Source organism: Erinaceus europaeus, chromosome 8, assembly GCF_950295315.1.
Source record: "Erinaceus europaeus chromosome 8, mEriEur2.1, whole genome shotgun sequence".
Lineage (NCBI taxonomy): Eukaryota > Metazoa > Chordata > Mammalia > Eulipotyphla > Erinaceidae > Erinaceus > Erinaceus europaeus.
In genome coordinates, this window is record NC_080169.1 from 109,296,393 (window position 1) to 109,307,096 (window position 10,704).

The following is a 10,704-nucleotide window of genomic DNA, read 5'->3' on the forward strand; positions in this document are numbered from 1 at the left end:
TCTTTTGTTCTATGAGGCAACAAAGTATGTATGTGTGTGTTATGTGGTATATGTCATGCCCACTCATTTGGCAGTAAATTGGAGCACTAATCTAAGTAATGATTCAAATAAATTTAAGGTTAGAATAGTTTAGAGCTCTTAAACAGAGAATTTACTGAAAAATCTATAGGGCTAATTAATTTTGTTGTTAGCTTCTATTCAAATTAAGATACTTATTTAATTATTCTATACATTTACTTAAGACACATCTCATATTCCACCATATTTTTCCCATCACCAAGGTATTTTATTCCCTAGTGATAATTTATTGTGAAATTAGATCATCATTAGAAAGCAACCTATCATGCAACAGAATTACCACAGGAAAGTTAGTCTCCTTTTGCTATATTCTCTCCTCTATTCAATTTTTCACCTGAAATAGATCTTTTCCATAGTCAGAACATGGTAAGACAATCTGATGTTAAGAGCCTACACACATATTATCCATAAGCCTTTTATTCAGCTCATAGAAATATTGTAAGGAGTGTCAACCCAAAACCTGTTAAATAACGCAATTGGATAGTTCAGCGGATTTGCCATGTGGGTGACCCAGGTTGAAGCCCAGCCCTCACTGTATTAAGGAAGCTTTGGTATTGTGGTCTCTATTACTCTTTTTCTCTCCTTCTCCCTCTCCCCCCCTCTCTTTGTATATATGTGTCTGTGTGTGTGTGTCTGTGTGTCTAGATTAAAAAATAATAAAGTATAATTTCAGTTTTGAATATTTTTCTTGACTTTTAAGAAATATCCTCTCTATACTAATCAAATTGAAATCTCTTTTTTCTACTCTCATGGAATCTAAGTCTTTCTGAAGGTTATTAAAGTTTGTTTTACAGTTCAGTGGTTGGGAATGAGATTTCCTGCTAATTTAATTTTGATGGATTCCTTAACTTGGAATTAATTCTACTTTTCCTTATAGACACTAAAGAATTACATTTTTTACCATCAATATATTTTTATACAGTTATGAAGTTGATTATATTTTAACAAATATCCATTCCACTCCAGTCATTTTAATGACCTAGAACAACTATGGAAATTTAAAAAAATGTTACAGGAAATAGAAATATCTCTTCAAAAAGGTAAGTTGAATGGTATGAAGTAACTCACGAGATAGTACTACATGAATAGCCAACAGCAGCTCCTGATTCAAGGATCTACTCTCACTCAAAGACTGATTTGTCAGCATAGGAATATTAAATACACATCATGATTGTCCTGTATTTGTTTATAGTGATGAAGAGAATAATATCTCAGACTGAAACTTCTGCTTTGTATTAGTGTTTGTGGGGTGGGGTGGGGGGTAATTTCTTGGGGACTTGAACAGACCCAGTTTCATTACTTCCATACCAGCTTCCTTTTTTTTTTTTTTTATTTCAGAGTGCGGATGAAGGCTCAAGAGCACAGGAATCAGGCGGTAGTGCAGCAGGTTAAGCGCATGTGGCGTAAAGCGCAACGACCAGCATAAGGATCCCATTGGAGCCCCTAGCTCCCCACCTGCAGGAGAGTCGCTTCACAGGCAGTGAAGCAGGTCTGCAGGTGTCTATCTTTCTCTCCCCCTCTCTGTCTTCCCCTCCTCTCTCCACTTCACTCTGTCCTATCCAACAATGATGACATCAATAACATCAACAATAATAACTACAACAATAGAACAACAAGGGCAATAAATGGGAATAAATAAATAAATATTTTTTAAAAAGAAATAAAAAGAACTATTAAGAAAAAAAAAGGAAAAAAAGCTCAAGACCTCTTCCTGGTGCTTTGACACCTCCTGAGTGGTGGCTGACCTCCAATGTGGGTTACATGCCTGGCATAGCACATGTCCTGCCAGATGAGATATAGTACTTTGATGTAGCATTGTTTTGGTTTATTTTTCATTGTTTGTTCTTGTTTTCTGTTTTGGTTTTACCAGAGCATTGCTCAGCTCTGGTTTATGATGGTGCAAGGGATTGAACCTGAGACTTTGGAGCCTCAGGCATGAGAGTCTGTTTGCATAACCAAGCATAGCATAGTTTTCCTCATATATATCCCTTAAGTTTCTCAGTGAGGCCAGTCTAATCAAATCAGTGGGTATAGACTATGAGAGGTGTCTTTAAGTCCCCTTTCCTTATGATAGCCATCTTTACCCACTTTAAGGCACCCAGACTCCTGACTCTGATTGACATCATTGTTTGATGACTTTGTAATGAAATAAAATGTTATGGAGGACAGGCAGGCAGGCGAGTCTGCTGTCCCTGCATTTCAGTAAACCTAGGGGACTAGAAGTGACCAATCAGGACAAATCTTTTCACTAACTAAATCGAATGCACTTGTATTTTGTCAGTCCAGATTGGGTGTGGAATGTGGCCAATCCACCTTTGTTTTACCTGATTGGTGTACCCTGTAACCACCCAGTAACTAACTGATATGTATCTTATCTAAAACCACCCAATTAAGTACGCACCCAGTAGTATCTGCTATGCTTTGAGCGGTAACACCTGAAACACCTGAAGCTGTATCACTCTTGAGTTGTAACACTCAGAGCTGTAACACTTGGAGCCGCAGATATATTTTTTCTATAACATGTAACATCAGTCTTGCATCTCTCAGATCTTTGTTCTTTTTTTGAAAAAAAATTATTTATTCCCTTTTGTTGCCCATTTCTTTATTGTTGTTGTTATTTATGTCATCGTTGTTGGATAGGACAGAGAGAAATGGAGAGAGGAGGGGAAGACAGAGAGGGGAAGAGAGAAAGATAGACACCTGCAGACCTGCTTCACCGCTTGTGAAGTGACTCCCTGCAGGTGGGGAGCCACGGACTCAAACCAAGATCCTTATGCTGGTCCTTGGGCTTTGGGCCACCTGCACTTCACCCGCTGCGCTACCGCCCAACTTCCCAGATTCTTGTTATAACAGGCACACATTTATTTTAAATTGCCTTTACTTGTAATCTATGAAGCAGTTACTTCATAGATTTAGCTTTTAGAAGGGACTCTATTTCCTTTTAGAATCAGTTTTCAGAGGTCAGGGTAAATGTCAACAGCTCACATACTTTAAAATGTCTGAGACAGAAGCAAGACCATGGAACACCTGATAAAGCAAATGCATTACCATGCACAAGGACCCAGGTTCAAACTCCTGGATCCCCAAGCAGGGAGAAGCTTCATGAGCAGTGAAGCAGACTTACATATCTCTCTCTCTCTCTTTCTCTGTCCTTCTGTATCTTTCTCACCCTCTCAGCTTCTCTCTACCTTATCAAATGAAAGAAATAGGAAAGGAATGGCCTGTGAGAGAAATCCCCAGCAATAACCCTGGTGGCAAAAAAAAAAAAAAAAAAGAAACAAAGAAAGAAAGAGAAAGAAAAAGGAAATAAAAAAGTAAGACATATTAGAAGCCTAGTACCGGAAGCCTAGTCAGGGAGTCCTGAGATTCCCAAACAGACATGATGGGCCTAGACCTCGAATAAATCCATCTCTCCATTGTTACCAGTTATTTCTATCAGAAATAGCACATTAGATCCCTTTGTGGACCCCCATAGGACCTTGCTCTCAACTGGGATCAACATGGTAGAGAATGTTCCATTCTCCAAAGGGAGGATGGACAACATACTCTATGTCCCATCTGAGGAAGATGGGTACTGAAATTGAGGCAGCTTGGAACATTCCTACTCATAACCACAGAATGTGAGCTCAGATCTACAAGGATGCAGAGATCACATAGTCTCCTAAGTTGAATATGGGTCCCAGATCATATCAAATCGATGGGGTTTACTGTCAACAATATTAATACACCTGTCCCATATTAGGGAGCTACTCTCTTCCCTGTTTCAGCTTTCTGGTCCTTTTACCAGCCATGACATCATCTCCCCAGAAAATAACTTGGATCCACCTGCATATCAGATTTCAGGATCCGGGGAAAAAAAGAAAAAAAAAAACTAGTATAGCCACAGGCCCTTTGGAATATAACTAAAATATGCCTACTACTATCTGCAAAAATGGAGGATCCCCCTCCCCCAACTCTTCATCTGCACTATTCCATCCTTTAGGTCCATGATTGTTCAACAATTTGTTTGGCTTTGTATGTTAACTCTTTTCAGCAACCAGGTTCCAGATGCTATCATGATGCTGACTAGACTTCCCTGGATGTACAACCCCACCAATGTGTCATAGAGCTCTGATTCCCCAGAGCCCTTCCCCACTAGGGAAAGAGAGACACAGGCTGGGAGTATGGATCGATCTGTCAACACCTAAGTTCATCGGGGAAGCAATTATAGAAGCCAGACCTTCCACCTTCTTATTCCCACAGTGACCTTGGGTCCATACTCCCAGAGGGTTAAAGAACAGGAAAGCTATCAGGGGAGGGGATGGGATACAGAGTTCTGGTGGTGGGAACTGTGTGGAGTTGTACCCCGCTTATTCTATGGTTTAGTCAATGTTTCCTTTTTATAAATAAAAAATTTTAAAAAATAAAGAAAGAAGCCCAGTACCACATGGGAATTTTTATAGCACCAATTAAATCTCATGCTCCTCTCTCTCTCTCTCCCTCTCTCTCTCTCTCTCTTTCGCGCGCGCGCGGGCGCTGTTTTCTCTCTTCACCTCTTTATCTGCTAAAAAAGGGGGGGCAGATTCAGGAGTGGTGATATCATGAATGTAAAGCTCTGGTTCCATAGTAATAATGATATGTAATATATTAAATAATAAAGTAAAAAAATGATACAAAACTGTTATAAGTGTACCAACAATTGTATTTATTGTAAACCATTAACACCCTCAATTTTTTTTAAAGTTTGACTAAAAAAGGCACAGGTATACACACTTTAATTTAAAATATAAAATAAAACATAATACATTTTTAAATTATTAAAGTCTACTTCTCTACAGACTCCAACTACTAATATTAAGAAAAATGAAGTGGTAACCTGAAAAGAGAATCATGATTATTAGGAAGCATATTTCATAACTGTTAGGTACTGAACTCACTGAGTTTAAAGTACATCAGAAGAAATGACTTATTGACCTTTGACTGTAATGTGACCACCGAAAATTGCACACTAATCACCTACATGAAACAACAGAAGAAGATAAGTAGTGAGAATCCCATAAAATAAACAAATTACCCACCATGGTATTAATTTGTAATGAAGAAAAAATAACAACCTCTCACACTAGAATAATCACTTGCACAAGGGATGAATTTTTCCTCTTATGTGATGATTAATGTCTGCTTTTTCAAGACTAACTGCACTTTATCCATCACCTAAGCCAGGGAAGCCCAGGGGGAATCATTCTAAGAAGAATGAATCCTGCTTTGGAAAGAATCTTAGTCACAGAAAAAGGGTGTTAAATATAAAAACAGACTTGGGAGGACTGGTGAAGAATCTGATAATTTCTCTACAATTCTATTTACTGTCCAATTGATTTTCATTTTCAGCTTTTGCTATTGTAGCATCCTCTAGCTATAGTTGAACACAACTACACAGAGCAAGAAGCTTCAGTATGTCACGGTGTCTGAACCTCAGCTATCTAAATGTATTGATGCTGTACTCATTTCATTTTCAGACTTACATATACATATTTAGTTTCTTTACTTTTTTCAACTTCTTTGATAGTCTAATCTCTGTTTTTGTTTTTGTTTTCTTTTTACTTTCCCTCTTTTTCTGTACCATATCTCAATTTCTATCTTTCTTTATCTGTAACTCTCTCTTTTTTTTCTTGCCATGTAGGCTTTTTAAAACATTTTTATTTACTTATTTATTTATTGGATAGGGACATCCAGAAATTGACAGGGAAGGAGGTGGTAGAGAGGGAGAGAGACAGAGAGTTCTCCCTATCTATCTGTCTATCTATCTATCTATCTATCATCTATCTATCTCTAAAATCTACCATTCTTTTAATTGCCTTAATTACAGGCTTGATTCCTATACTACAAATCCTCAGCTCCCAGAGCCTTTCCCCCCCACTTCTATTTTGTTTGATCATACAGAGAGAAATTGAGAGGAGAAAGGGAGAAAGAAGGAGAAGTATAGATACCTGCAGACTTGCTTCACTGCTCATGAAGATCCTCCCTGTAGGTGGGGAGTGGGGGGGGCTCAAACCCAGGTCTTTGCATATAGCTGTGTGTGCTCAACTTGGATGCACCACCACCTGATCCTCTCTTTTTCCTTCCTTCCTTCCTTCCTTCCTTCCTTCCTTCCTTCCTTCCTTCCTTCCTTCCACCTCTTTTCTTTCTTTCTTCTCTCTCTCTCTCTCTCTTTTTATTTCTTTCTTCCTTTCTCTATTTCTCTATTTCTTTCTTCCTTTCTTTCTCTATTTCTCTCTTTCTTCTTTTGCCTAGATTTCTTTTATGAGAGGACTAGTCAGCTCAGGTTATTGGTAGCACTGGTGATAGAAGCTGGGACATCTAGTCTAGAAATGCAAGTTCTGTGTGCTGCTGCTACACCATGTCCCCAGACGACCTAACCCTCATCTCAACAACTGAGATGTTGTTGTACATTTAAAAGAATAAGGGCTACTCAACAGTGGGGGAAAATACATCAAAACACAGAAATTGCATGTCTGAAGCTCCAGATGTCCCAGGCGTGATGCCCTTACACCTGGACTGGCGATGGCATGGTTTGTGAAGAAGACTGAAAAAGGGAAAAATAGTCATGCAAGGCTTGAATGTTGGGCTGAACACAGTGAAAGTAGTTCAGGACAAGTTAAATTAATGTAAGTGAGAGGTCTTAGCTCACTTCATGTGGAAAACTTGAACCTAATTTGTTCTTTTATGTGTTTTATTTATTTAGTTAGTTTCTTTACAGAATAATTTATTTTCATATCATGGTGAGACAGATACCAGAGCACTGCTCAGCTTTGACATACTGAGGGGCAGGGGATGAAGTCTGGGGTCTTTGGAGTCTCAGGCTTTTAAGTCTGGTGTACTGCCTCTGGGGTATCTCTCTGGTTTTGACCCCAGTTCTTAACACGTGAAATGCAAAGTATAAGAGAAGTAAGAATTTCTGGATACCATAATTCTGTCAGGCAAAAATGTTGGGGTCAGCTGAATAGAAAAAAGGGCTTTATCAAAGCCAAAGAGCTCTGAAATAGGTGAGAGAGAGGGTGAAGGCATCAGGTAACTACTGCAGGATAATGAAGGACTTGGGTTGTTTGTGATAGCGGTTTGCAGACACTTCACATATCCTGAGGAGGTAACAGACCACAGACTCATCAGCAGTTGGAAAGGCTATGAGGAAGCAGGGGGTGTGGAAGGGACTCAGCTACATTGCTGGTGGGAATGTAAATTGGACCAAGTTCCTGACAAAGAGAGAGAGAGAGAGAGAGATCACAATATCAAAGCCTCTTAGTACAATGAGGGCTAGGCTAGAAGTTGGGCCACCCACATGGCAAAGCAGCACTCTATCCAAGTGAGCTATTTAACAGGCTTTGGGATGACACTCCTTACAATATTTTTATGAGCTGGGTAAAAAGCTTATGGAAAACATGTGTAGAGACTGTCATTATCAAAGTGTCTCAGCATGTCCTGACTATGGAAAAGATCTATTTGAGGTAAAAACAAAACTGAATAGGGGAGAAATAGATGACTTATAGCAAAGGGAGATTTACTTTCTTGCTGCAATTCTATTACATGATAGGTTGATTTTCAGAGATGATCTAATTCACAATAAGTTATCATTAGGAAATAAAATACCTTGGTAATGTGAAAAATATGGTAGAATAGGAGCCTGGGGTGCTAGCAATACAGGGATTTTTTTTCTCATCAATCTAAAGCAAAAGAATGTCATGTCTGACAGAAAGGACTCATTACGTTATGTAAATTACAAATCTCTAATCAGTGTAAACATTTCTCTTTTGTTTTCTTGATCTTAGAGAATCCATTTCAGATTTGATAAGAAAGAAAGGGAATACAGAGTTGTACAGTTTAGATTTTTTATTACACTCATTGCTGAAACAAATAATCTCTAATAATTCTGCAATTTATGGGTCACAAAGCCTACATGGGGATTAAACATGATAATAAAGGTGACCTAAGTCAATGGGAATAGAAGGATACAAAGTCAAAGTCAGGAGCTGTATGATATTTAGTCAGCTCTGTAAGTCTGCTTCAATCTTTGAACAATGCCTATGCTTTATGACATTAGTGTCCTAAAGCATGAAGCCAAAATGTCTTATTAAGTCAGACCTCCTTGGATCACCAAGAAAACAATAAGGCAACAGTGACTAAAGAAGATATAAAAAGAAATAATCAACAGAGAAAATGACTAGGTGGCCAGAGGCAAAATGTATGACAGATCCAAATGGGTTTCATTATTTCTCAGTTGAAACATTCCAATAACTTCTTAAATTGTCTCCTCATTTTTAGTGCCTTGGTATTAAAATTTATCTTATAAACCACTGTCAGGTGACAGACTAAAATTCTTCAAGTGTAAATATTGTTAGTCACTTCAGTCTTCTACTGGAAGATCAACTGCTTTTTATTGCCTGACAAGCTCCTTTTCTTTGCTCTCACATTTCTGTGCAATACAGTTTGGATCCATGACACTGTTTACTTTTTAGTACTACTTGTTTTTTAGTAGTTTATTAATCAATGTAACTTAAGTTATTAAACTGTTTGTTGTGTTTCTATTCCATTAACTGTTTTATTTGAGACATTTGTCTATCTTTCAAGATTACAGTATTTTATTCACTCATGGATAATTTGAGTTCCAAAACTGAACATTAGGATTTTTTTTTTTTTTTTTGACAATAGACATGCTGGAACTTGACTTAGGTCAGCCAGAGTTCTTTTGCTGGAAGGAATGCAGTCTCCATGAACTGAAGGCCAAAGAAGGAACAGAAATGATGGGAACTAAGCCATGTGAAGAATTCCTGGAATCTTCAGAAGCTCAGAATATTTGCATCTATCATCAGTCTCAATGTTTCTCTGATGCTCAGTTCTTCCCTAGGACATGTCTATTCAACTCTGAGACATTAGCATTCCTATAAAAATTTTTATACAACACACACACACACACCAGTTGAAGATAGTAGCTTTGGGAGTCGGGTGGTAGCACAATGTGTTAAGCGCACATGGCGCAAAGCTCAAGGACCTATGTAAGGATCTGGTTCAAGCCCTTGGCTCCCCACCTGCAGGGGAGTCACTTCACAAGTGGTGAAGCAGATCTGCAGGTCTCTATCTTTCTCTCCTCATCGTTGTCTTCCCCTTCTCTCTCCATTTCTCTCTGTCCTATCCAACAACGAAGACAGACAAGAATAATAGCTACAATAATAAAACAAGGGCAACAAAAATGGAATAACTAAATAAATATTATTAAAAAGAATAGTAGCATTATTTATTATTATATTATTTATAAAAAGGAAACTGACAAAACCATAGGATAAGAGGGGTACAACTCCACACAATTGCCACCACCAGAACTCTGTATCCCATCCCCTCCCTTGATAACTTTCCTATTCTTTAACCCTCTGGGAATATGGACCCAAGGTCATTGTGGGGTGCAGAAGGAGGAAGGTCCAGCTTCTGTAATTGCTTCCCTGTTGAACATGGGCATTGACAGGATGATCGATACTCCCAGCCTGCCTCTCTCTTTCCCTAGTGTGGTGGGGTTCTGGGAAATTGGACCTTCAGGACACATTGGTGGGGTCATCTCTCCAGGGAAGTCTGTTTGGCATCATGCTAGCATCTGGAACCTGGTTGCTAAAAAGAGATTTAACATATAAAGCCAAACAAGCTGTTGACTAATAATGAACCTAAAGGCTAGAGTAGTGCAGATGAAGAGTGTGTGTGTGTGTGTGTGTGTGTGTGTGTGTGTGTGTGTGTGTGTGAGGGGGGGGGGTCCTCCCTTCTGTAGATAGCTAGTAGGCATATTTTAGTTATATTCCAAAAGGCCTGTGCCTATACTAGTTTTTTCTTTATCCCTGAGCCTGAAATCTGATATGGAGATGGATCCTAGTTGTTGTCTGGGGAGATGATGTCATGGCTGGAAAAGGGACCAGAAAGCTGGATCAGGGAAGAGAGTAGCTCTCAAATATGGGAAATGTGTATAAATATTGTTGACTATAAACCCATCGATTTTATCTGATCTGAAAACCAAACCACACAAGAATACAGAAATGAATGTAAATGCATGGGGGGGGGGCTATTGGAGGTGGAGGAGGGAAGAATGCAGTACCCTAGAACTTATAGAATGTAATGAAATATGTATTGAGTCAACTTGTCATAAAAAGCCTTGGGACTTGCAGCTCCCCCCCCCCACTACACTGGAAGAAGCTTTGGTGGTGTGGTGTCTCTCTATGTCTCTAAATCAGTCTCTCTTCATCTATCTAAAAAAAAAAGGCCTGGAGAGGTGAAGTCCTCATGATGAAATAAAATATTGTAATACGACTGACATAAATAGTTAAAAAGGGAAGCTAAGACACCCTGACACAGAGTGGTGATGGGGTGAATAAGAATTTGACTCATTTACTTGAGTCATGGAGGCTGAATCATTCAGGATCAGATAATATTTCCCAAAGACCTGGTTATATTGTGTGAGGGAAATGATAACATCAAATATCATTTTATTTTATTTTATTTCTGCCACTAGGACTATCTCTGAAGTTCACTGATGGCACTATGAATCCACCACTTCTGGTGGCTATTTTTCTGTTTTATTTTTTAATTTTTCCTCTTTCTGTTTCTATTTAACAGGTC